This window comes from Nicrophorus vespilloides, unplaced genomic scaffold (genome assembly GCF_001412225.1).
Source record: "Nicrophorus vespilloides isolate i.1.1-1 unplaced genomic scaffold, Nicve_v1.0, whole genome shotgun sequence".
Lineage (NCBI taxonomy): Eukaryota > Metazoa > Arthropoda > Insecta > Coleoptera > Silphidae > Nicrophorus > Nicrophorus vespilloides.
The window spans coordinates 136,125-163,209 of NW_017095683.1; the positions used below are offsets into that span (position 1 = coordinate 136,125).

Genomic DNA, 27,085 nt, shown 5'->3' on the forward strand with positions numbered 1-27,085 from the left:
TTAATTATATATATAACTCCGTTTTTCATCTATAAGCGTGTCTGAAGGAAACTTTCGCAGATCTACGATGACTTATATTCCCGAGGATGCATTATGCATGACAATGCAGTATAAATTCGGCACTTCCTTCCTTCCACACTCCTCCTTGGAGCTTTTTATTGCTATGGCTCCCTCGCCACGACAGATCGTAAACTAAATATTTTGACATCTAACGTGATACGGAGGCGGCGGCGACGGAGAGACTAAAAACGGTGATGCAAACTAATTTGAATTTAGTCCGAAGAAATATTCAACGTCCAGTGGAAAACTATTAATTATGCATAGAGAATGCCTAGTAAATAACATTATGGCTGACCGATGGTAACGTTATTAGTTTAACATACATTAAATGTTATAAAAAGCATACATACTGGCAATGTTACTAGTATTATTTACATTATTTTTTATGGATTTAATTATACAAATTTATATAAAATGTTAATAACTCGCATAGTGCGATTTATACTTATATAAAATTATGATGAAAATTTGTTTGTTAATTATGCAAGCAATAATATTTAGAGAATATTAAACTTAAGGTAAAAAAAGTCTACTATAAAACAATTCATGTACCACTAACTCGCTTAGTCCGATTTATAATTATGTAAAATTTTGATTAAAAAAATGTTTAGTTTATTTTGTGGTCAGTAATATTCATAAAATATTAAACTTTAACTATAAAAGTTTACTATAAAACAGTTCATATACCAATAACTCGTTTAGTCCTATTTATAATTATGAAAAATGTTGATTAAAAATTTGTTTTGTTATTGTTATTGGGCAAGTAATAACATATAAAAAATATTAATCATTGTGGACACAAATTTACTATAAAATAGTTCATATAGCAATAACTGGCTTTGTCCGATTTATAATATGTAAAATTTTGATTAAAAAAAATGTTTTGTTTATTATGTGAGCAATAATATTTACAAAATATTAGACTTTAATTATAAATATTTAGTATGAACTAGTTCAAATAACATAATTCTAATAACGCTTAATTCGATTTCAGTATACAGTGGAACTTCGCTTAACGAGTTTAATCCGTTCGAAAATTTCTGGATTTTTACTCGTATAGTCAAACATATTCAAAAATACATATAATATGGGTACAGAAGTTTTAACAATGATGTAAGAGGCGCGCAATTCGGGACTTCTCATCGTCACTCGTTATGCAAAACGTCGCTCGTTAAACGAGTCATTTTTCTTACAATTCATTTTGCTCGTTATGCGAGGTGCTCGTTAAACGAGGTTCCACTGTATTACTTTTTGATTAATAAAAAAACATATTTGATACAACATAAAAAAATCTGAATCAAATCAAAGGGTAGAATGCGGCCCAAGGTTGTCCCATATGTGGAATAGATTTTATACTATAAATGAATTGATAATCTAGTACAATTATGGCGTACCTTCTGGGAGTGCGTCAAAATTCTGAAAAAGATATAGCTTAACTCGGGTGTCGTGTCACTTAAAAATCTTTGTTCATATGTGATGAACGACGAACATAAATTATAATATTTTTTGACGTGTCACCCACAATGTCTCGCCGTATCACTGTTGACACGCTTGTCACAGGTTTGCCATCACTGCTTCAGTATGTATAGAATAAAAAAATATTTGGTCAATAATATTAGTAATTAGAAAAAAAAAACATTAATTATATCTCACATGTTATATAATAAATTAATTAAAATAGATTTTTCTATAATTTCTCTTGCAATTAATAAATCGAATATGCATAATTTTAGGTGGGGAAGCAAATGATTTTGTGTTTACCCACAGATATATTTGAGATTCGCATACGTGTGTAATTACAATTAGCGTAATTAATTATACAACATACACAACACAAACGTATTGAATTTAAACAATGCGTTTAATACATATTACAATGACCTGCAGAAATTGAATATTGCAGTCTGTATAGGTTACTAATGATTCATATACATACTGATAATATATTATGCATAATGCATCCATACATTCTAAAGTTTCAGTAGAAATTCAATATATATATATTCTAATTTAAAGTAATTATACTTTACAAAAGTTAAAGAGTAAGTAATATTTATATATGTTTAAAATTATCACTAAACAACAACGAATTTTACAAATCATCACTTTATTGTAATGAAAATAATGTAAATAAAAAAAGTAAATTAAATATTCAATTAAAAAGTGGACAATGGAAATAAATTCAGATGGACATCAAGCTTATAAAGAAATTAAATGTATTTTTACCTATTTTTTTAAAAACATTACATATGTGACTATAGTTTTCACTATAATAATAATCGAAATACTACAAGAAGCTAAAATACGTATATTAGTACAAGTAAATTACTAAGAATATTAATAGTATATAGCAGGTATCTTAAAAATGTATCTCAATTAACTATTTTTCTAGATTAGAAAACAAAGATTTGGCCTATTATTATATTATGCATAATTCATCCATAAATTCTAATTTTTATAATTTCACTAGAAATATGTATTCAGATTTAAAATAATTATATTCTTAAAAAATTGTAGAGCAAATAATATTGATATATGTTTAAAATTTTCTTTAAACGAATTTTACAAATCATTACTTTATTACAATGAAGACAATAATAATGCAATAATATTTAGTGTAAAGTAAATTATACAAAACAAAAATTTGCTTAGTCCGATTTTATACTATTTCTTTTTTCAATAATGAAAAAAAATATAATAATAATGTTTTTTTCAAAATATATTTTAGATATGATATAAATAATAGTTCATGTTAATATCAAAAATTAACAATTTTCTTAATATTTACACTTTGTTAATAGAAATTATTTTATGACATCATTTTATTTTTGCCTTATTTTATATTAATTTTAGTAAAGATATGTTTTTTTGAAATTGTAAACAACATTTCTCAAATATTAAACTTTAAAGACAAAAATTTAGTAATACAGAACTAAATCCGATTTGACAATATTTTTTTTTCAATAATTAAAAAATAATTAATTAAATTAATTGGAAAAAGTAGACAATGGAATTAAATACAGATAGAAAAACCCAACCTTATTAAGAAATTATATATTTTGTTAAAGATGTTATCTACTTAAGATTTCTGACAAAAATTATAAATGTGCATTTTATAATTTTTTGTTTTTTATGAAACTAAAGTTGTAAATCTAGTGCTACAAGTTGCTTAAATACTTGTGTTAGTACAAGTAAATTATTAACAAATCCAGTTACTTGAAAAGTAGTGTGTAGCTAGTAGTGGTCTTGAAAATATATCTCTATTAACAAATTTTCTATTAAATTTGTTTACTTCATTTAAAAATATATACGAAAAGTTTGTAGAAGAGAAAACAGAGATACACATCTCCATTTCGTATACTAATTTGACCTGGTTCAAAGAAAAAAAAAACTGATTATTTTCTTGATGAAACACAGTAAAGGATTCCTTTTTTCCGGATGCTGCGGTACTCGTGACGTGGCTCTTCCGTGATGGGCGGCTGCAGCACCACCCCACGTAATTCCGTTACGCAAACATATTCTGCGGAGGGCACAGAACAGCTCGCATTATTATCTGCCGACATCTCACTTTCCGTGCAAGGAATTCCGACGTAATGAAAATTTAAATGCATTCCTCTCCCTCACTCGCTCCTCGGTTAAGAAAGCAGGAAAAATACCTATCTGAGATACCTTTGGAAGAGTGAAATCATGATGAGAAGCAGATGAAAAGAGTACAGAGGAGGCCCGAAATAAGTAGAACGTTTTTAATTAATTTCCGACGCGGGCTTTCCAGATTTTTATTCGCTCGTTACGTAATGATAAATTAATAAAAAAAAGGAAAAAAAACAACATGAAGTAACTGCGCACTTTATTCACTTTGCCATTATTACACCTCGAGCAGCGCACGTTTTGCAAACACAATTTAATTATATAATATTAAAACACATTATTATAATACATTGTCAGCATTCGCGAAACGCTTTTATATTTTGTTAATCTATCATCATTTGGATTTACTTCATTTACTATAAATAACATAAGTAAATACATAATATTATAAGAATGTTCCCGGGAAATGGGATAAATAATAAACGATATTATAGAGCAAAATTTAGTTATACTTAACTGGCTTCAATCAAATACAAAATATTTTTTTAATTATACGTTTTGTAACAATGATATACTAATAAGTTTTCTGTATAGATTAGCATGAACTTGTATAACACGTTCTGATTCTATCTTAGTCAATAGCTGTTCAACCCGAGGTGTAAAACCTGAATGCAAAAAGCAGCTCATTTCCCGATATTTCTCTCCCGGGATATAAAATACTACAAGTACATAAATAACTAAACAAATGTTTACCGCCATTAGATTTAATTAATGTTTGCAGGAATAGATTGTAAAATAAATATACTATGACATAATAACAAAAACTAAAATCCGTTTTTTGCGGAATGTTATAGTTATATTTACATTGTTTTCTTAATATTTACGTAATCAGTAAATTAACTTCATCAATAGATTATTAAATGTATATTTTTTTACGAACGTATTAAATTATAGTGATTGCTAAGACACAAAAAACTATTAATCCTAATATTTACACTTTGTCACAATGACAAAATGAAGTTGGCTGATTAAAAATAGAACTAGACTCTTGAAATTGCTTTTCGAACAATCCAATATAATTTATTTTCTTACGTTAGTTAACTTTTGATTCACATTTCGCTAATTACCGACACAATTTACTAAAATTATTATGAAAAAAAAAAAATGTAATTAGCACAAATCTAAATTATCATAATATAGTTCAAATTTTGTGGGGAATATAAATAAATATTTCAACATTTATAACAATTTGTATATAAATTTATATATAATGATTTAAATATAAAAAATAATTAAAAAATATATGAAATATCATCAATAACAATTCGAAATGTAGTAATAATATGAAAAGTGGAGCGTTTTTAATTAATTTCCAACGAGAGCTGTCCAGCATTTTGTTTGCTCATTACGTAAAATATATTATTAAAATGCAAAACTGAAGCAAATCAATATCGAACTCATTATTCGCTTTACCTTTTATAATAGTACCTCGAAAAGTATAACGTAAAAACAATGTAATTATATATTATTAAATATATCTTCATTCCATTATAATCAATTAATATATGTAACAGTTAAAACTTATTATATTTAAGTTATTTACAAAAATATGATATTTTTATTTTAAGTAAATTAATGAGTTTCCCTTTGTTAGTCTTATAATGTTTTTGTCATATTTGATTTTTTTTTAATGCAAAAAAAATATCTTTTTGAGAATGTCTATTCAAAAAGATGTGGATTTATAAAATGTAATATGTACATGCACGAAATATGAGAACTCTTCAATGAAGGGATTTTTCTGAGCAAATCAAACTTAAATCGGAAGAGTATCTCGTACCTATTCGGCTCGTATCCTTTCGTACTGTAAAAACCTATATTCACGTAAATCCTTCTCAATGCACAGAAATATACGCTTGAAAAATCAAAATAAAAAGAATAAACTAAATTATATTTTAGTCCACTTATATACAGGGTGTCCCAAAAATAACAACACCACAAAATATGCGATTTTGTGAAAATCAAAGAATAGTCCACCAACTGCAGAAAGAGTTCTTGGACCTTACTTATTTCAAGATGAAGCAGTAAACGTACTAAGAAATGCTGGAGAATTTCGTGCGATCTGCAGTCTCGGACAAATCAGAGTTATGGTGGCACCAAGATGTCGTTACTACCCATACTGAGAGTCTGACAATATAACTCTTAAGGCATTTTTTTGGAAGAAGGATAATTTTGTGAAATTATGAAATCAATTGACTATCATGATCACCTGACTTAACTCTTTGAGGAGCTAGAAATACCTAAATTTCTAGAGACAGCAAATTTTTAGATAACAGAATCAGACAATTTCGTCAACTGAATCAACATCAGATGGTATGGAGTATCAAAATTCATCCTTTGACATACCATCCAAATATTGGGAAATTCCTCTTTCCTGGGCATTTTATACTTTTTATAACAAATAAAAAGTTATTCTTTTTTAAAATGGTGTTGTGTCTTTTGGGCCACCCTGTATAAGGTGATCAGATTTAAATTTGGTGCCATTTTTTTTTGTATACGATTGACAGAACTAAAAAATTATGCCTCCAAATAATCTTCGAACTAATAAATATGTAAATAACAGCAAGTTATTTAGCAAACTTTGTGAAATTGAAATGATCAAAGATTATTGAAAAAAATGAGAAAACTTTGTCGGTTCTGTACAATAAGTCACAATGAGTCTTTGTAGTGTACATATTATATAATTTACGTCCTTACGGGATCCAAGTAACCCAAGATACTATAATTAATGCAATATTTAGTCTTTAGAACGAAATAAAAATGTTATCACTTTTCGAATTCAATGAATTAATCCGGCGATATTAGGACACTATATAGCAAAAGCGACATTGATTATTATTTTTGCTTTTAAATAATTTCAGCTATTCAAGTTTCTAGAGAAAAACAGTATATATTTTTTTGTTGCGGTTCTTCCTCTATCTGCTGTAACTATGCTCAAACAAATATCAATTGTAATGGCTGCAGGCTGGAGGGATGCAACATAAGTTTTTGTCTGGCGTAACGTATTTCGCTCGGCAATATTATTTACCATTAGGGGTATTCTATGATGACTATGTTTTTATGTGAACGGGTGGTGCTGCATTTAGTAGCGCATTGCGCTATTAAAACTAAGATGCTTTGTTTGACATATAATGGAATCCTCTTAGAAAGTCCCCGCTGTCCCAAAAATAAATGCATTTCACTTTAAGCTTCTATTCACCGCTAATATAGTGTTCAAGTTATATATTTTTCTCATTTTAGTTTTGCTCGAGTCAAAATATTTCATCTGCGTTTATCATCTGTTGTATTTGTACTATTGATTGATCATTTTTATTATGTAGATCAATTATTTCAATAAAATGTTTATTGTAAATAATTATTACATATAAAAGGAATTCTTGTATACTTATTAAGAGCGGCTGATTTAAATTTTGCGCCATTTCTTTGTAAAAGGTACATCTCTGTAGAATATTTTTTTATTTTTATTAATTGATATTGTCGCACCCAATAATATAATATATATTTATTATCAATTCAGACAAAGCTGAAACTATATGTCCATAAAAGTTTTTGATTCCCGAGAATTCCCGGGAAAACGGGTGACTTAAAATACCGGGATTGTTAGAAATGGAATATAAAAATGCTAAACATATACCAAAATCTAAAAAAATCTTATAATTTTTTTTTCAAAATTTATCTTTTCCTTCAGCGCTAAATATGGAATAAATTTGATGAAACTTCCCCATTTACAAGTGAATCTTTGTTAACTAAAAAACCAACAAAATATTATCAATTCAAAAGCAGCTGAAACTACATAAAACACCAAAAATAAGTACATTGAATGATAATAAAAATTCTCGGAATTTCACAAACTTTTAATCTCGATTCGCAGGATTGAAAAAAACTTCAGGAACAGAACCAACGAATTAAAACATATATATTTCAGGATCAAATATCGAAGAACCTATCCTTAACACTATCATTGTTGAACCTTATTCATTTGACTGTCCATTTATGATGAACAATGGCCTTATTGCTACAAGCACCAAATGAGTTCGCTTGGTCAGGATTCGAACAGGCGTCCACGGGACCGTCGACCATTAGTCGCCCAAAATAAAGTTATTAAATAAAAGACAATTCAAACTACAAATAAATATTACACAATTTCCAGTTATGTCATTAGTAGTGATAACTGTTGATAGTAGACTCATAAATTTAACGTAATCTGGATGTAATAAACCACATTGTGCTGTGTAATGTATTATGCAATATGATAAACAAAAGGAAACAAACAATTAGATTAAATGATCATCTCATAAACGTGTAATAATGTATGAATATTGCTGTAATCAACTTGTAATAATTTAAGAAAAATGTTTGAAATTGCTTCGCTTTTGTAATGCATTGAAACCAAAGAACGTTACAAAAATAAAATAAAACGAAAAATAACGTTTGCAAGCAAAGCATCCGCGCTATAAATTACAAAAAAAACTTGTTACGGAATTTAATGAACGCTGTTGAGTCTTGACTCAAAAGAATATAAATCAAAACGCTCAAAGGATGGTCCCAGCCCGAGTTAATGGATCATTTTGTATCACTTCTTTTTTTTATCCTACTCCTTTAGTCCTTTCCTTTCCCTCTTCATCACGCTTCTTCAAAATATAGGATATTTATGTAGAGGATGAATTTTCCAGCCGCGCGATAATCATTAAGAGGATAGGTAAAATGGAGGCGGCGGAGGATATTTATGGTTAATCACGGCTTTAGCAATGCAAACTACTTGGTTGCCGCCTCCGGCGTCGCTTCAAGGGGGGCGGCATTTATCATCTCGAAAACTTTTAGCAACAAGCAAATGAATTCTTACATTCTTTCTTTTATGTTCGAAACTGTTGTTGTTGGAACTTTAAAATATTGTACATGTACATAAATGCGGGAAACGTACGCGAGATGGCGTATCTTTATTGAATGTTGTCGGAATATATTAAAAAAGTTTTTTTCCGTTTCCCCATGAAGATTTTGTCTTGGCAATATTCGTATACTGATAAACAACTTTCAACGCTCCTCCGAATCCCTCGTCCTCGCCTCATATGCATCGAAATTGCTTTCGTTCCCCGTGTGTTTTATTCCAGACGTCGCTAAACTACAAATTATGAGCGAAAATAATATCCTCTCGTATACGTACAGGAGGAATCTATCTCTTTTCGATAAAGAAGAGAGGAACTTCGAACATTATGTTTCGTGTAAAACAGGCATGGATATAATCGGGAGGCTTAGAAGAGTTTCGGGATTTCGGCAGAAATACAACTTCGGCAAAAGTACAACTAGTTCCACATAAATATAACTACTTGGTATTGATTTTATCAGGAAACGCCGAGAAAACGTTCAAACTTCCTACATGCAAGAAATACAAATATGGAAAAGTCCATTCACTAAATACTTTACTACACTTATTTATTTCAACCCCCGCAGGACAAAAAATGTTCCGATTGATCATGGACAGTTGATTATTTTTTAAACCGTTTAAAAGAAAAAACTTGTAAAAAAATCATATTCAGTGGTCGGGAACATGCGGCTCCTGACATATATTTGATGATAAACTGTGGCTTCTATTTCCCACTGTACATATCAGAGAGCCAGAATTATCTTTCATATCGTTACATACGGCTCACTACACTTTTGTTTAAAAATAGTTCTTTGTCCTACAAAGTTTACCAATCCCTGAATTTATTTAATATTTTTTGTTAATTATTGATATGATGGTCATTGCAATATTCGGATTATAGTTGCTTAATTTGGACCAATTTAGACCACTATCGTAACTTCACCCGTATAAGGAACAATATTCAACATGTTCTGCTGCAAGAAATACAAATCCATTCATAAAAATACTTTATACGACTTTCATTTTTATTTCAACAACTATCATTCATAGACATTACAGAACATTTGTATAATATTCTTTTTTCATTACTAATTATATGAGTTGCCAAATTTGGGCCAACGATTAAATTATACCATATAAATTTCACCTGTTTACGGAATTTTCTCCTTGTAGTAATCAACAAAGATTGTCTAGACATAAAATTGAATGATGTAATAACTTTTATTGCAGAGCGTCTAATGGATACAGTTTATTAGAAGAGTTAAGAGTTATTAGAAGAGCGGTTATTCTCTTCTGGCAGTTACAAATTAATTATTTTACTATAACACTGATAGTACGAAAGTCAGTAGCAAAATATGTTTGTATAATTTTAAAATGAAATATATAATATTATAACAGTTTTAAGGAATGGTAAGTCCTATGGTCAATAGACTTTATTTAATAAACTTTTTTTCTAGTTATACTTAAACCACATACAGTTGCCTAAATTGAACCATTCATATTGGAATATAAATACAAAAAAAAACTTCATTGTCTGATTCTTTATTCCAAATTAATTTAATAAGCATTTTTATTGAATTGAGTAATAATTATTTATTACCAATATCGAAAGTAGTATAAAAATATTATAGATTTCTTCAGTTATAGTCCAATAATGTTTGGTTTATTGTGCGATTTTCTCAGATTAATATATTTATATTGTTAAGTATTCGAACATAAATATTTGTTTTATAGCTGAATTAACTTTATTATTCATCAAATGGAGCTGAAACTTTTCCAATCGGAGAAATTAAACTCGCTCTTTATAGGTCTTTTTCATTACTTCCTCTCTCAGTCGTTTCATTCTTCTCTTCCGATCAATTCATTAGTATATTAGTGAGTGTAGTGAATAGGTTAATTTTTATTGTAGTCGAATAAAAACGTCATTTTCTATTAATTTTATGCTTTAAATCTTTAATTAGAAATTGTTTTTTATAAGTTTTTATATAATAATGTAATATTAATATATAAATCATGTTTAATAAGAATGATAGTGAACACAAATATGTCAGAAAGCTTTTATTACCTATTACCCTACACATATTCATTTATGCCGGAATTAGCCTATTATGACGGATGACGCTGATTGCTGAACGTTCTCATTACTCACAAGAAAATCTTTTACCCCATTTTAGGTAATTTATCCCAGTTAACCTACCCCTACTGAAGTCAATTATTAGTATATTACAATTAAAATTTACGTGAATAAATATAAAAACACAAATTTGTTCAAGATAATTAGAATTATAAAATTGTAAAAAAGATTTGTTAAAATAAAGAAAAAGGAATATATTATTCTACAAAATATCAAATTAATTTGATTCAAAGGAAATAACTTGATACTTAAAATAATATATATGATATAATAAAAAGATGAACAAATTTAAACTCACATGGCAAATTGAAGGAAAACAACTTAATTAATGAAAAGCGGAACATGGAATAATTATAATTCTTGAGAAATAAAGTAAAAGAAAAAAATTACACAGAAAAGTAATGTAATTTAAATAACTGGAATTAAATGAAAACAATGTTAAAATGAAACGGCTAACGAAATGCGCAATATTAATAAAGTAATACAAAAATTAACACAATTTAAAATAATTATTAAATGTGTTAGTATGTATCAACGTTTCCCAATCTGTAGTTGGTTTTCGCATCAAAAAAGAAAACAGAAACGCTGGTCTACATAATCTCAATATATAAAGGTGCAACAACACTATACATAGTAATCAAAGTTCATACATTTTCTGTACACTTTTTCTTGCAATTATTTAAATATATATAAAAGAAAAAAAATTAATACTAACCGTATTAACTAAATATTTTGTATCAAAATATTAAAGTTGGTACACTTGGTAGAATGACAACTGTAATTTAAATTTATATTAACCAAGGGTTATAGGCTAATGAGACGTTAAGTATTTATTCGAAATAACTTAGAATGCCCACGTTATGTTATTTTAAATTAAAGACAAAGTTATTATTTTGGAAACATTTCTTGAATAATTTTAATTAGTATTATGTTGATGGAATAACTCATTTCTTAAATTTATATATATATATATTTAGCAACCGAATGTCGTGTCTCCGTTTCCTTTGTTTTTAATTATAAATAAAGGAGAATTCGCGTTTTAATTAAATTAAATTCTGTGCGAAGCTTTTAGCATAAAGTTGGTCCACGCGGCGTAACTTCTCAGCGACAGAAAGCAAGTAACACGGCGAAGCCGAAAGTGTTGGAAAGGCGAGCACAGCGAATCATGCAGGATGTGTGTATGGTGGTACATCCGTTCATCATGTCCTCGCTTGGCGCAAACGTGCATTTTCATTCGGGCAATTTGTAAGCGCGATGAAATTTGACGGAATTACTCCACTTACGAGAATACGGGTTTTCGCCGAATGACAATTTAGGTGCTAAGGTACGTACAGATCGTAACGGAATACGCGAGTATTTAGATACAGCCTACGTATCACGTGCTTCTGTGTTTAGTGGTGTTCCTCCATGTCGTTGCGTTATCGCTACACTCATTTTTTATGCGTTTTATGTGAGTTTCGCGGATTTAACGACTGCAGCAAATAAATAAAGCGTAAAACATGGGATGCGAAAAATAAAATTGTACTGACGAATGAACTTGGATAAAGAATGTGGTGCTGGTGCTGCGTTCATTTGCATCTCATTTTTTGGGAAAAACTTTACAATCGCATTCAAAATGATATTAAAATTGGTTCATAAATATTATTTCCAGCGGATTATTTTGATGCGCGTTTGTTACATGAAGCCGATTTTACGGGCTCCGGCTGAACATTTGTAATACAATTGAACATATAAAAGGTTGTAAAAACTAATCGATTTCCGATTAAGCTTATGCATGAAGTAGTGCGAATTACATGATTTTAATTTACAGCAACTTTTAATTAAATTTAATACTTTATTATTAATAGAATTTCAACTGGAATTATGTTGTGAAATGAATGTAAAAAACATTTTTTTTCAGCTTATAATTTCTATATTTTACTTAAATAATTGATATGCCCACTATTATTAATTAAAAAAAATCTACCTGTGTTCAATCGTAAATTATCACGTAGTAACTTATTAAAAGTAATTGTAAAAGACGCAACTTAAATACAAATAATATTAAAGTGGGACAATGTGCGATATTATAGGGTGATAATTGTAAATGACATTGCGGAAATATGGTGAATGCAGAAAGTCCATAAAAACATTTACAATAAAAAATTACCAAATATTTTTCGAAAGTTTACATAAATAATTACTATACTATTTCGTGTTTTACTGAATTAATACATGAACAAATTACTTTATAAAGCAAGTGCAGTATTTTTGTGATCAATTTTAATATTATTTATAAAAATATATACATACTTAAACCTTTGCAAACAAGCGGCGGATATATCCGCCCAATCTTATATACAGTGAAAAATAGTTTTATATTCATAACAAAATTGAAAATAAATGTCCTAATAACTGTAGAATACATATATTTTTCTGAGTCAAACTTCATCAATCAAATAATATAAATTTAATAGGTTAGTTGCTGCTAAGTAGCTAAGTGTATTTTTATTATCAATTATATAACTATTTTAATATTACTTATAAAAAATATACATAATTAAAGTTCTAACAAATCTTAAAACAAATGTTCTAATAAATGTAAAATATATGTCTTATGGTCAATTATAATAACTATTTTAACATTATTTAAAAAAAAGTATATTTAATTAACCAAACAAGTAAATTTTATTTATTATTCTAATTGAAACATATTGTTTTTACTTTTTCACACAATTTTGTAATTATGTGTATAATTATATAATTATTTAATTTAATATTATAATAATTAATTAATTAATTATATTATTATAATAATAATTCTATTGTATACATGTTGATTTAATTTATATAAATTGAAATGAAATGATATTTATTTTTAAAATAATTACTTTATAAGATATTATTTTTACTCTTCTACAAAAAAAAACAATTGTAATTTATCAATGGAACTGCAGCAAACTGATAAAATCGATTGAATCAACCCGGCGCATCCGCCATTAATTCTAGTTGCATTTCCCGTTGGAAACGGGCCGTGAATTATTTCAAAAAAGAAACTTTAATTCGAAATCGTTATCTAAGAAGTTTACGTTTCAACGCGACCGGCATATCTTTAATTCGTGCCATAAGTCTGTCGTCTATCCCTATTTTTTTTCGTTTCTCTTTCAGGATCTTTCTATTTCCGACGCGCTTTGCTGCACGGATATTTTTGTTGTAGGATAGATAGAAAGGACAGAAAAACGACGGCAGTTTGTTATCGGATGCAGGTGTTTTGTTCAAACACAAAATTCAGCTCATTTACTGTGAAGTGATGGAGCCTATCTTCGCCTCGGTGAACGTTAGATCACGTCCCGAATTCCCATAAACTGAAAACTCGTTTAGCGGAAACCCAACGGAGATAGAGACGAACACGAACACGAAATACACATCACAAAACCTACCTCTCATACTACCTCCCGTCCACTCACTCACTGCACACGCTCAAACACATTACGAAAACTTTAAATATAAATTACAAATTAAACGAGACACATCGAGGTGGAAGGGTTATTTAAAAAATATACATACATGTGTTAATCACTTTCAACATGTAAGGGGCTACGTATTATACACGAGAATGAAAAAACATTGACATTATCATTTATTTGTATAAATAAAATATAATTAAAAATAACTTGAAAAAAACTTATTGATGCGTATTATATACGAGTTTAGAGAAATTTATATTAATATACTTATATTAATCATTACAAATATTGTATACAAGTTAAAAACAAGTTAAAACTTATAAATTCGTATTATATATGAGTTTAAATTATATAGGAGACTGTTACGACAAATTTAGTATACAGAACTTGGAGCAAATACTTCTATTAATCATTACACGTTTTCGTTTAAGTTTTTAATAAATATTTTATACGATAATTACAACTTATGCGTATTATATACGAATTATTTAGCACACTTTGACATTTGGAGTGCTAGAGCACTAGATTTTACTGAGATTATATAAGAATTGATCAGATTTATAAACAAATGTTTGATGTTTTTTTAAATGTATAGGTGCGTATACGAAATTTACTTTTATCAGATAATTAACTCTAAGAAAATTACAATTTTAAGTGAATTTAAAAATATTGGGTGCGTATTATATAAAAAATTAATTTTCTTACTAACACTAAGAACATTAAAATTAGTTTATTAGTGTGCTAATTATAATTAGTATATAAACTACTATTATACATGAATGCATCCTTATTCAAGATTTCTAAAGTAATTATACCATTATTACAGTTTTACAAAATTGTCTAACATCTATAGTTATCGATTTGTGTAGTCCTCCATTTTTTTGTGTGTTTATCAAAATATTGTCAAAGATAAAATGCGGCTTCTTTCAAGAAGAAAGTTGTTATTTTTTTTTGTTCGTCTTCCGTTTCCGCTATTTTCTGGAAGAGTGGAAACTTTTGGCGAGAGCGCTTCACTATTTCACTAGGCCTTTGTATAAACTGCCGTTTGATATAAGTAGGCGGATGCTCGAAATACGAAAGGTTCATTCAACTGTCTAACAAAATACTTAAACGAAAACAAAAACTTTATTGTCAACTTCCAAGAAAATATGAAAATGAAACCTTTTTTTCTTCTCAATAAAAATTGTATTAGATATAAATTCGGGATGTTTTCTAATGTGTTCACAAATAATTTTTGATTTAGTTCACAATTTGTTAATAGATGGCGTCTCATATAAAAGAATTAAATTGCTACACTGACTTATTTAAAATTCAAATTAATTGTTGCTTGTAAATTAGATTTATTTTGAAGATCCTAAGGATAGTACAAAATAAGTTACAAAGAAATATACAAACGCAACTAAAGTAATAAATAATAAAAAAAATAGCAGAAAAGGTAGTATAACAATATCATGTAAATGTCGTCCTAGTTTAGTTCAAAAATAGTTAACAGATGGCGTATTAAGTAAAATAAACTGAATTTCCTGATAAAATGATTAATTATGATTTATTTTCTCAGAAATTAAAATAAAAAATTACTTTTAGAAGAAAAAAACAACTGATCATTAAATAATATAAAAATTATCAATATTGACAATTCATTCAACTTTTGATTAAATTATATGAAGTAAGTACTATTTACAAATTTAGTTTACATATGAATAATAGATGGCGTTTCGCAAATTGTTTATGATATTGAGCAATTCAAAACAAAAATAATTTGTTTCCTATTTAATTAAGGGTTTTATTAAATTATTAACAGAAATATTTTATTCTCAAGAACAGAAATAAATAGTAAAAATGATTAAGAATTTAATCAAGAATGTTTAATAAGTGATATTACACAGCGTTAATAGAAAAAGGACTCCTCTTTTTTACCATGTAAATGGTACAATTTATATTTGAGGAAATATTTTTGCGTCAAAGTTACGACACGAGTTCCGGTGCACACGCGGCTCTACTCTTCTCATCATACAGCTGCAAAAACTTTTCCAGAATGAATTCGTTTCGCGTGTCAAGAGCCATCGTTTTGTTTATTCGAAATTACTTTAAATTGTTTACTTTAAAATACGGCGGTCGTTGAATTTCGTACTTTTATTTTGTAAAGCAAAAGTCGTCGTCCCATCCACTTTTATTTATATCTCCTTCCTTGCATTCATTTCCCTCCTGCATCCATTCAACTTTTTCCCTCTTATATGTCACAGCTTGAAATATCATGAAACGGTTTTTTAATCCCTCAAAACATAAACTTTCCTTATAAAAACTTTAAAATATAATTTAGATTTGAAAGAAATTATTTAATATTTTTACTTTCTTAATTACAGTAGTTTATAATTAAAAAGTATATTTTTTTACATCTTTATCTACTGCATTGAAGTAAAATATTATTCAAGAGCACAGCAAAATTCTGCATAGTGCGGGTACTGTTTGAAACCGCATAAAAATAAATTGCACAAAAAGAGATTTGACAGTATAGAACAGGGGTCCCTGATAAATAAAAATTCTGTGTATCAAAAAAGTGTTAGAATTTAATCATAATCTATATCCATGAAAAATATTGGAATTTGCAATATCATCATAATGGGGTAATATTTTAGACCCTTGATATAAAGAAAAACAAACCGAATTTATTTTTATTTTGCTCAATTAACATTTAGATTGTTTTGAAATTTTCATCCGTACTATACTGAATCAGCGCTGATCGAAACCGCACTATGCGAGGTATTGCTGTATATAATTTAATATAAATAAATAATATAAATTACACAGTATTAAAAAAGTTGTAATAATCAAGTTTAAATGTACACACGCGGTTGTTTTGTGTGTTTTAACTTTCCTACAGCAAACTTTTCGACGCAATACAAATCTGGTATTAAACATCGGTCAAGGTCAGAGGAAACTTCCAATTATATAAACAAGAGTTTCGGTAATTTATAACATGAAAAAACTTTTATAATTCCATAATTCACTCTTCTGCATATAAAAAAAATGAAAGTTATTTCTTAGTATAAAAGTATACTTAATTTTTTTTTGTTAGAGTTTAAAGTAATTAAATTTGAAACCGGACTAATCGAAGACTTTAAAAATAAAAACATTGTGTAGTCATTTTTTAAAATTTAGTTGTATTGTCTACCACACTAATTAATCCGCACTATACGAGGTATTTCTATTTCTAATATCTAGTAATGCAAAGATGATAACTTTGATATATAAAGTATACTGTTGTTTCTATAATCTAATAATATGGGCTTATATAATGTTATTTCCATCTTTTATATTGTTTAGAATAATGGAACAATTAGTAAATATTAAAAGAGCTGAATGCGGCTTCGGGGTTTTGATGTAATAATCTTTAGACCATGAAAAGTCTATTTATAATTTATGATAATAAATATATCAAATTATATTTAATAATATTAATAGATTGCTCTTAAATATGAATAAGTTTTCTAAAAAATCTAATATTTAATGGTTTATTGCTTTCATTCAGAATCAGCCAATATTTTAAGAATGTCATGTATTACGTCGTTTTCAATCAGGTCAAAGGACAAAGTTAGACGTATAAGTATTTTTCATTGTTCGTCCATTCAATCACATTCTTATTCGAATTCGCTCTACCATTCAGAGTTATTAGTTCATGTGAAATGCGGATATTCTTCAAATAGTTATCGGGTGGAAGGAAAATAGAAATGGAGGATTATCGATTTTTACACACATATATGAAAATATATATATAGAATTTTCTTGATATATTATATAATTCATATGATATAATAAAAGATGAAACATCTAATGAAATTGTATAAGAATAATAACGTTTTTATTTTAACAGTCATACAGCAAAGAACAAGTGACGAAATATATTTTGCCCTAAAATTATAATAAAAAAAAAGAACAGAATATATTGTCATGACTTTATTTCATTTCAATAAATATGCAGTGAATGAAAATATCCGTTCTTTTATCCTTTTATAATTTTAAATGCAAAATTTCTTCAGATTCATAACAAAGTTTAGTAAATTTCAAAAATGCAAAATATATATAAATCAATTATGAAATATTCATTTGGTTTCCAATTTAAATTTTAAGCAAAGTTAGACAACAATTTTTCATTGAACCGGCGATGGTTCGAATCCTGGTCAAGCCAGGCCCTTTGTGAGCCCTCTCGGTGCTTGCAGCAATAGGGCCATCGTTCTTCACAGATGGACAGTGAAATGAACGAGGTTCAGTATATGGATCTTCAGCCAAGTCTCTGGACAATGACAGCGTTAAGGATAGCAGCAGATTCACAGTCAAAGGAAATAGTGGATTTGCAAAGCAGACCTTCAGCCAAGTCGATGGACAATGACAGCGTTAAGAATATTAGCAGATTCACAGTGAAAGGAAATACTGGAATCGCAGATCATCAATATACTACTGAAGTTAACATACAAAGATGACAGCCAACCAACAAATTAAAAATCAAAATCATCATAATGGTAACTATGCACCGGGAAAGATTTTTCATTTAATGTCAACCGAATGAACAGATTGTGAATAAAATGACATGATGACATAAAAAAAGTTATAGTAAAAAAAAGTAATAAATTTAGAAATTTTCATAATACAAATCATATTTATGTTATTATCCTTTTTGTTGTTTGCAATTTAAAATTTAATTGAACTATTATTTTTACAACATAGCTATTAAATTTAAAATTTAATCTAATAAGAAAATAAATTTAGACTTTTTTGTAATATGAGAAGAAGAGTTTCCTCATATTGTGGAAATATATATATATATATTTTATAAGATAAGAGTTTATCTTGTGCATGTATAAATTCGAAGTGGATAAAATGCGGTCACGGATGTGGACAGAATATTGGAGGAGTTTCCAACCCTACAGAAATTTGAATATTCTAATCGGATGTGTTTATTGCGTGCGGCAGTTGATAAGGCATGGGCCCTACGGACGTCTGTGGGTATGAAATTTGATTCGATTCCGGCCGTGTGAACAGTAACGACCACTCGTTACGTCCTGTATACTTTATTGTTATATAAATCGCAAAGTTTTATGTACCTAATTTCACTACACTTCATATATATGATATCCAATTTTATATACTACAAAGTCCAATTGCAAAGAAAAAAATATATACAATATAACATCATTCATAAGTACCTACAAATTTATTTACTGAAGCGGAATAATTGCAATTATTATTAAATACCTCATTGTTGGAGTATTTAGAGCTGATCTTTGACACCTATGCGAACATTTTAAAACTGCACTATAGTGAATCTAAATTTCACTATATAGTAACATCTTGATTAGAGCTTAGGGTGCGTTTCTTGATGACAAACGCTAAACGAAACAACGTTAAACAAAGCATTAATATATAGTAAATAGGTAAATTTGTATAAAGTTAAATTAATAATAAAAATGTTTAAGAACATATTTTGAACTGAGTGTAGGTATTATTTGGTTTTTGTCAACATTGGACTGTTTGAAAGCGGACTAATCAAGGAACTAAATACATACGAAAATATATTATAAAATCCAATCAAAAACCCGAAATTTTCAAACCGTACTATAGTGAATCCAAACTGAATGAACGCACTATGCGAGGCATTGCTGTATATTTATAAACATTATTTATTGGATTACATTCTATATAATCTTCAATACTACATTGTGCTGCAGAAATAAAGAAAAGATATAAGGTTTTCAAATGTGTCATCCACCATTTGGATAATATAATTTTTAAAACGTGAAATAAAAAAAACTTTGTTATATCAACATTGGGGAAATAAAAACTTTTTGGTGATACCTCGTATAATTTGTTTTCAAACCCCTGCCGCACTCTGAATATTCATACGCATTGAACTTCATCCAGTTTTATGCATACATTCGCCTTCCACATTCTTACAAGCTTTTGCTTTTTTGTTCTCATCTCATTATTATAGACAGTCTTTGGTGCACTCTATACATCTATAGTAAAAGTATCTATCTCTTATGTCTGGTTCCATTCATGCGCGTCGCATTCGATTCAATTATGGGATTTACTCACAGACTACTAAACCACATTCTTCGTATTGAAATCATGTAATACAATTGTGGCGTTGCATTTCCCTCTAAACCTATTACATGCACATCTATACTTTCTACAATATTCATTCAATGTATACATCTTCAGCCCAATTTAAATTATTTAAAAAGGCCAGTTTTTGTTCTTATATAAACAAATAAAATATGATGATAACATCAAACAAAATAGTAGTCATATCTCGATTAACGAATGGGATGCGTTCAATGATATTACTTCGTTAAACGAAACTTTGTTTTCAAAGGTAAAAATGCTACGACCAGAATGCGTTCCTTCGTAAAAAAATGAAAACACAAAAATTTTAATTTAAGCACTTTTTTAAATCTTTGACAATTAACATTTTTTTCGGCAAAACTTTTTTTTAATTTCGTCTTCCTTTTATTTGTTTTCCAATGAAAACTTATCATCTTTTGTATTCACTAAATTTCTACATTTTCGAAACCTATTGATTAAGCTAAGCCACCTGGATAACTACATTTCTAATTTTCTGATGAAGAATTATCAATGCTTTTGGTCAATTTTGGACTATGTTATATCAAAGCTTCGTTGTCAGAAGTAACGTCAACTGAGGTATAACTGCATTTGTTAAGAAATGGAATCAATGAGTCATTATAAATGATTGTTGAATCGAAGATTCGTTATCAAAAGTAACGTTAATCAAGGTATGACTATATTTGTCAACAAATGGTATCTTTAAGGTTTACCATAATATCACTGTTAATGAAAATTTATCCTCAATTCTCATTTGCAATTATTTTTTCACAAAACTTCCTAATAACAATTCCAATTTGCTGCACGCTGGCCATTATTCTCTATACATAATTATTAATTACAATTATCTTTGACAATATTTAATCAAAGCGAGCAATTTATTCGTAATATCCATCCGATTGAAATTGCGTATTGTATTTTAATTAGTTTTGCAGTGGGTGGATATGTCTGTTAATAATACGAAATACCTAGGTTTCGGAGCGCTCTATTTGACGAAGGGCCTTTTTTCCACGATGAAGTATAGTGCGTAATTCTCCGCATCGAATCAAGGTTGCGGCCATAGGGGCAGATACACCACACAAACAAAGTTAAATACAATTAAATCCACTGTTTGATTTGTACCCACATGTCGCCCCTCCGTCTATCGACTTCCTTTATCGTTTTTTTGCACCATTCGTCCCCCAAAAAAGCACGTTCTAATTAAGTTACCTCCGTTTCACCTGATGCTCATTTTCTCTTTTATGCAAACTGCTTACTGTGTATAGTTTTTTTTCATGCAACCCTCGACTCGAGCCCTTCTTATCCTGCAAGCAAATTATCGTTCCGGTCTCTGCATGTGTCTGGGATAAGGATCTCGGTAGGTTGAAAGAAAAAAAAAGGTTTGCATCGAAATAGGGAAGTAGGCAGAGGTGGCTCATAAGTATTTGAGGTGTTGTAGAAAGAAAATTGGGGTTGCAGTGTTACCAGCCCAAATTGCACGTAACTAACGTGTATCTTCCACCTACTATAACTTGAATAGGTGATTATTTCTGTATAGTTTGTGATGTTTGATGCGATCTGCATTGAAAACAACTCCAGAATTTTGTATTGATATTATGCCTAGAGAACTAGTCCATAGAGCACAATGAAAACTATCGTTACAAAACAAATTTTGTAAAATACTGTTGATATAAATTTAAGAACTGCTATAATATAACAATACCAAGCTTACATATCTCTCATATTAGTATGTCCTATGTTGTCACATAATATTTTTGGCAATCTTCAGTTAAACGAATAATTTATTTTAAATGTGCAACTTAACGATCCTCCACAGTTTATGAAGTATTATTTACATATATAATTATTACATAATAAATTACATAAAATAAATTAAGTAAAATCAAGAATATAATGATTTTAAGATGATTTTGTACTGATAAACTAATAATAACTGTAATATAATAACAAGGATAAGAATATTATACTAGAGCGGCTAGCTAGATACCTCGCATAGTGTGATTATCGTTTCCGCCAATATCCTGGATTGACAGAAACCGGACTAATCAAAGACCTAAATACGTATATAAAGGTCAATAAAAGTATTATTTATATATAAAAATATGATTGTATGATCTAATATTGTTAGAATATATTTTGCTCAAAGAAAGTTTAATCTCTTTTCAAATGTTCTAACCGTACTATAGTAAATCCGAACTGTTTGAAGCCTGACAATGGTATTAAGTAATCAAGGAAAGTTTTACGACAATTTTATATAAAAAAAAACAATAATTTTATATTGAATGGACTGCAGCCAATGGGGAGCTAAATATACTGGATTTCATCTTGTAACGATACGGTTTTCAGTTTTCCTTCGGATGAGGATCCGAAAGAGGCATTGGCCATGACTCATCAGTTATTCACGCGTCCTGACCTATCGCAGCATATGTTCCTACCTTGTGTCATTCCACTTTGATATTTATATATTTTTGTCCACTTTTATTTATATTGTTTTTTTGGCTGTTGTTTACTTGTCTAAATTGTTTTCCATTTTAGGAGCCTTTGTGATTTACAGTTCGCAGCACAGTTGCATAACGCAATTTGTTTCATCTAGAAACGCAAACAAAAGACTGGCAATATCCCTCGACCTTTAGAGAAACGGAAATTACGAAAAACTTGTTTTTTTGTTTCGAGCATTTAGTATGGACACTATGCGTGTACGTTTATACTTATAACAAGCACGGAGGATTACCTGCAGAATAAAGATTTCATTTAGAATTTGCATAATGAGTTTAGCTTAAAACGTCGAATTTAATCTTACACTTAAAACTATGTGGATTCAATTTAATGTTTTCTATAATTTTTTTTTAGTTATTATTTTTTCTTTAACAAAACAACGAAATTGTCTTATTTATGTATTCAATATTATAAAAAAAAATAATAATAGTAAAACAAGTTCATTAAAAAAATTAAATACAAAAAAATAGTTTCTAACATAACATCGACTCTATTGATGAAATTAATGTTTTATAATCGGATTCTTTGAAATTTATTTAAAATTTTCTATAAAACATATTTTTTATGATTTTTAAAAATAAATATAAAAATCTGCATGTATTAATTTTGTGTGTATTATATAATAAATTATATTTTTTTGGTGAAGATATTAGAACCCAATTTTAGGTTAAATCATAAACGGTAAATATTCATGGAGTTTAAATATTCATGGAAAACTAATAGTGTGCACCTCATATAATAAATACTAATAACTAATCGGCGGTAAACTAGTTTGAAGCTGATTTAATGTTCGATAAATGGTGCATTCGCCAGTATTTGCATAGAGAAATAGTACATACTTGAATGTACTATACAATTAATAGTTACTACTGTAATGTCTGATTGGACTAAATTAAATGCAATGTATATAAGCAAAATTTACATATATTTGATATAACAATTTCTGGGTATACAAATTCCCTAAAATCCGGATAAAGTGTTATTGCAAATATTACAGTGTTATATATAAATACATGCTTAATTCAAGCGAGATCTTCCGGTGTAAATATAGTTGAAATAATGTTGAAAATATTATTTTAATGCTAATAATTGTGGCTTTGTTCATAGCGTTTAGCCGTTTTTTTGATTTAGTTATTTCTCAAACCATTTTATACTACTTTCAAATGAAAAAAAAATCATAAAAACACTGCTTAACCATGGACGGAAGTTACCACTAGCGATATAAAGAAATTCACATTAGAGAGATTACTGGTCAGCGGACCAATTGGTAGAAGTACCAAAATTCTCTAAAACTATGAACTAAATGAGTTTTGAGCAAATTCTTACATTTTTTAATTCAGTGATAATACACACAGCAGTTATCAGTTGATGAATCAATGATACCAAGGAAAGGACATATCAGATTTATATAAGTTTATTCACACTTCCACATTCAATTACAATATAGCCGGTAAAATGTGATAACTTCTGCGTAAAATTCTTTGAGCAGTCAGAAATTTCCTAAATTTCTAGACCCATCAAATTTTTAGACAACTGAATAAACATCCGATGGTATGGACTATTAAGATTCATCCCTTCACATTACAATAATGCTCTACTAGTCATGTTCAAAAGGTGTTACATTGCGTGTAAGTAAGTTCAAAGACGAAATTCGAAATATGAGAAATGTTTATTAAAAGCGGGTTAAGCTTCATATCATCAGTGGAGTTAATTCCCAAAATACGCTAAGGTGTTCGTTATCCGAATATAGATTTGTTGCATAAAACTTGAATATATTCGATTTGTTCGTAGTCTGAACTGTTCGTTTACCCAATATACGATTGATATCCGAACATAGAAATCGAATGTGTTCTTTGTCCGATTTGTTCGAAGTCCGAGCAGTTCGTTAACCGAACATCAACTATAAATATATTCCTGTTTTTAGATAAATAATCAATTTTCTAAAGCTAATTTTAACTCTCAGTTAAACTTAGTATGAATACATGTAGATTATACTTGTAGATTATGTACTTTAAATATTATTTTATCCAGTTATCAAATGTATCTGCTTGATATGTTAGTAGTTCTAGTAGTTAACTTTAGGTGAACCGAATTCAAATATAAGTTGTCAAATACATGAAAATATTCTAATTAAATAGAACGTGTATTAAAAAGCCATTAAACTTTTTTACCATTAAATATCTATCAAACTCCCGCTGATAACGTGATGCGCGTATGCAGAATGGGGGATGTTATTTTGTTCATGTGCATTCGCGCGAATTCCATTCCGCTACCGGGTGGATGTGTTTCGTGGTTAAGGGTGGATGATTTATTTCGGTTCTCATCAAATGTAATGCTATTAATTGGGTGGCTTTCCTGACAGCATCCCTCCCGTCAACCCCTCATTTAAATTATCAATTATCACCCTCGCTACTACTCAATTTCATTTGATATGTATTAGATCAGGTCACTTCTGAAACGGTGGCTTCTCTGCCCCTCTTTGAAACGTGATTTATTCCAATTGCGGGCAGTTCTTAGGAGAGGTTTCAGACTGAACAATAATTTATCTTAGAGGTCTAATGCCGGCAAGGTTTTTTTTCTTATTCCCTTTGAAGTTTACCACTTATGTGTCTGTATGTGGTTGCGTCAGAGCTCGTGTGTCCTTCGTTCTGCGCGTTATTTGTTGTTTCATTTTGCTGGTTGGAACAGCCGTTGATGATAAGAAAATCTCTCTGGGCGGCTTGAATTATGGACACGACCCGAAAATAGATGGCCGCTTTTCATATTCAGCGTAAGCCATCATAAGATGGAGGAGATATAAGGAACGGAGCACAACAATGTGCATTTATATTTAGCCAATCGCCAAATGGTCACTTTATGAAATATTATTATGTATTATATAATATTTTATATAAAATATTATTTCATATATTATAGAAAGTCATATTGCATCATTTTTTATCAAAAAAAAATTGTATACAAAAGTTGTCTAAATAAAGTAATTTTGAAGAGACAGCGAAAAGTTACCGTATTTGGACCACCTAAACATTTTATGTTATCTAAAATAGGGAATATTTAAATGAGAAAGTGAAGGTAACAAATATTGCATTTTATATTTACTAAATTCCTTAAAGAAGGATTTGAAAGTGAAAGTTTTCTATTATTGTGTGTACATAAATTGCATGAATAATATTTAAATAAATAAGTATTATTGGGTTTGTCACCATGATACTTCTTTGCACATCTTTCTATATATAACAGCTATTTTCTTCAAATGAGACAAAAAATAAAATGAAAATGAACAACATTAAGATTGAGAAAATAAATTTGTAATATATTTATATGAAACATTTTTAGATAAAAAATATATTTTTATTATTTCTAGATTAAATGTATTACTATATATTTAATGTATGTATATTGCTTATCTTCGAAAATTTCTTAAAAAAAAGACGAATTGTTGTCGAAATTATTTAAAATATTGAAAAAATTACACAGACAAAGTCAAAATTATTTAAGAGACAAGAGAACAACAAAACCAATGCTAAGTACAGAAAAAATTAAAAATAGTAAATATTCAGTTAATTTTCTTCTCAGAATATACTTATAAGAATATATGATGATTAATAATAACTGTCAAATTTAACTCTAAAGAAAATCAAGTTAAAACATCTATTAGAAATTATATATTACATGGTGATTGATGTACTGATTTTCAAAGAAGTTTCATAATATTTGAAAGATATGTAAATATTATCATAAAGAAAAACTAGTTACTTAACACCTGAGATGATATTGAAAAAATATAATTATTAACATTATTGGACATTAAGAAAATAACATAATTTTATAGAATTCATCCTATAAACTGTCATATATATGTATAATATAAAGTTATACATTTTTTTAAATTAATAATCATTTAATTATTATTTTAAATTATTAATCATAAACACTTACCCTAGTGATTATAAGAAGTTGAGACAGTGGATGATCTATTATTTTGCACCCATCCTGAATATAGTACAACAAATTCAACACCTGAAAATAATATAAAGAATTTTATTATATTATTTTTAAACGAAAAAAAATCATCAATTATTTTATTCTAAATGTAATTTCATTATATAATTTAATATAAAAACGTACATTTCTATATTTATTTATTAATTATTATTTTTTTTTATAATAACCGATGTATTATAATAAATATACAGTGGACAACTTCGGTTTCCAAAAAATTTTCATTACTAAAGGTTTCTCTAAAAACAAAACATTTGCCTTTAAAGCAGCGATTTCCAACCGGGGAGGCGCGGACTATTGCCAGGGGAGGCGCCAATTTTTTTA

The 27,085-nt window shown here is 28.5% G+C and overlaps 1 protein-coding gene across 1 annotated transcript in view; it reads right to left on the reverse strand.

Moving 5' to 3' along the window:
• Positions 1-26,772, reverse strand: part of LOC108559677 (suppressor of tumorigenicity 14 protein-like) — a gene marked incomplete at its 3' end in the record, with an annotated part of 155,975 nt that extends 129,203 nt beyond the window's left edge. Inside the window, exon 1 of the mRNA XM_017917024.1 lies at positions 26,699-26,772. The remainder of the gene's footprint in view (positions 1-26,698) is intronic.
• Between the last annotated feature and the right edge of the window lie 313 nt (positions 26,773-27,085).